This window comes from Triticum dicoccoides, chromosome 3B (assembly GCF_002162155.2).
Source record: "Triticum dicoccoides isolate Atlit2015 ecotype Zavitan chromosome 3B, WEW_v2.0, whole genome shotgun sequence".
NCBI lineage: Eukaryota > Viridiplantae > Streptophyta > Magnoliopsida > Poales > Poaceae > Triticum > Triticum dicoccoides.
Window position 1 is genome coordinate 647,853,944 of NC_041385.1, and position 2,346 is coordinate 647,856,289.

Here is a 2,346-nt window from a genome sequence, read left to right on the forward strand (position 1 = left end):
GTGCAAGCTTGGTTAGATGCCGACGCTCTATGTCCTCGGGTCCCGGCCCTCGAGCGGGTCTCGGCCGTCGCTGGTATGCCAGGTCGCGATGTCGTAGACAAAGCCAGAGGGTGAGGGCTGGAGAGCCAGTAGGAGCCCATGAGTCGCGATGCTTAGGTACCCCCCTTTAACGTGCAAGCGGCCGACATGAAGGAAGAAGAGGTGCCGTGAATAGGCATCAAATAACAAGCATGATGGGCAGACGCATGGCCCGAAAATAATCGCAAGAGGGGTACATGCCGCTGGGTCTGGCCCGAGCGACTTGGGGATAATGCAGCCCGAGGGGCGCCCCCAACAAACCAGGCTAAAACATGAACAAAAGGGATACATGCCGCAGGGACGGACCCACGCGGCCTGGGAATAATGCAGCCCTGGGGGCGCTTCCAGCTAGAAATGAAACTTGAAGGATGTCACCTGATAGCATTGAAGACGAAGGGGTGTTGAAGTAGCAGACGTCGTGGGCTGTGGAAGCCAATCTTCACGAGCCCCCAGGCCCAGGAGCCTCGGGAGGTTCCAAAGGCGCTGGTGGCTCCTCACGGACCATCTCCATCTCCACCAGGACTGCGGAACGCCTGGCCTCCTGAGCCTCCAGGATGCTCCCCATGAGGCGCTGGCGCACAGCAGCCACGTTCGGCAAGCCGTAGGGCATGCAAACGAAGCTGTGGGGTGGGCCTTCGCAGTGCCCCACGCGTGAGGGCCAGAAGCTCTCCTGAGAGGCGGCTCGGCTGAGCCTTGGGATGTCGATGCAGACGTGCAGCCCACCATCCTCGCCTGGATGGGGAGCTGCAGCGGGTAAGCGGTGGTTGCCACTCATGATTCTTGACTCCTGCAACTCTTGCATGATCTGACTGACGAACTCCTGGGGGTTTGGCCCTCCTTGCCTTGCTCCTTCCTGAGGGAAATGTGCTTTGAAACACGCCTTCAAGTGGTGCCCAAGCGCCTCCCTCATGACCTTAGCAAGGTCGGTGGCCCTCCAGGAGGGAGCCCCCGAGCCTTGCTTGAGGAGGGCGTCGGGCGCGCCTTCCTATTCGACAGAAGGAGGTGCCCCCTGAGCAGGCGCAGACCCTGAGGGGCCTGCCTCCTGAGGGGTCGGGCATGGCGATGTCTTCTTCTTCTTAGGAGCGGTCTCAGGGAGCCTCCCGCTCCCGCGATCTGGGTCTTCGAGTGATGCGGCCTGAAAAGCTCGCTCCAGGGAGCACACTGCGTCTCTTTCTTCACAAGGCACCATGATGACTCCCCCGCTTCCTGACATCTTGAGGACATTGTAGCCGTGATGAGTCACGGCCATGAACTTGGCGAGAGCTGGGTACCCGAGGATGGCATTGTATGGCAGGAGAATGTGGGCGACGTCGAAGTCGATGAGTTCGGTGCGGTAGTTGTTGCGCGCCCCGAAGGTGACTGGGAGGCGGACCTACCCAATCGGAACCGTGGAGCCATCGATGACTCCGGAGAAAGGCTTGGTTGGCTGAAGCTAATCGTAAGGCACTTGGAGATTGTTGAATGTCTCTACGGACAGGACGCTGAGCCCTGCCCCGCCGTCGATGAGGGTCCTGGTGACTTGCACATTGCTGATGACTGGGGAGCAAAGCATCGGGAGGACTCCGGCTGTGGCTACGCACTTGAGCTGATCCGCTGAGCTGAACGTGATGGCGCACGCCGACCACCTGAGGGGCCGCGTGGCTTCGAGCTTGGGGAGGACTGCATTCACTTCGCGGGCGAACTGCTTGAAGATGCGCTGAGAGGCTGGGGCTTGAGCTCCGCCCAGGATGCAGGCGATCGCGCGCGGCTCCTGGAAGCCCCCAACCCCCTCGTCCTGATGATGGTCCTCGTTTCTCCTTGGCTGCGGGGGCAGAGGAGGGAGGCCTGCATTTCCTTGCGGACGATCCTCGTGAGGCTGATCCCTCCAGTCTCCCTCGCGAGGCTGATCCTGCCAGCGATCCTCGCAAGGTCGGCCGCGCCACCCTTGGCGAGGGCCGCGGTCTTCCCAGCGTCCTGCGTTCCTTCCTCCTCCTCGGCCGTAGCCTCGATCGTTGCGGTCGGGGCATCGGCCGATCCTCCCTTCTCGCACGGCTCGGAGCTCTTGACATTCGTTGGTGTTGTGGGTGTGGAGGTCGTGGTACACACAGTACCGGCTGCCTTTGAAAGACTCGGGTTGATCTCTGCCTCGCTTGGTGTCTGGTTCTATCGCAAGCACGGCAGCCCCCTTGCGCTTCACGTCCTTGGCCTTGGATTTCTTCTCTTCTAGGTCTGCGGCTGGCAGCTCGAGGAGGGAAAGGTGTCCTTCCTCAGCCCTGGCGCACTTGGTCA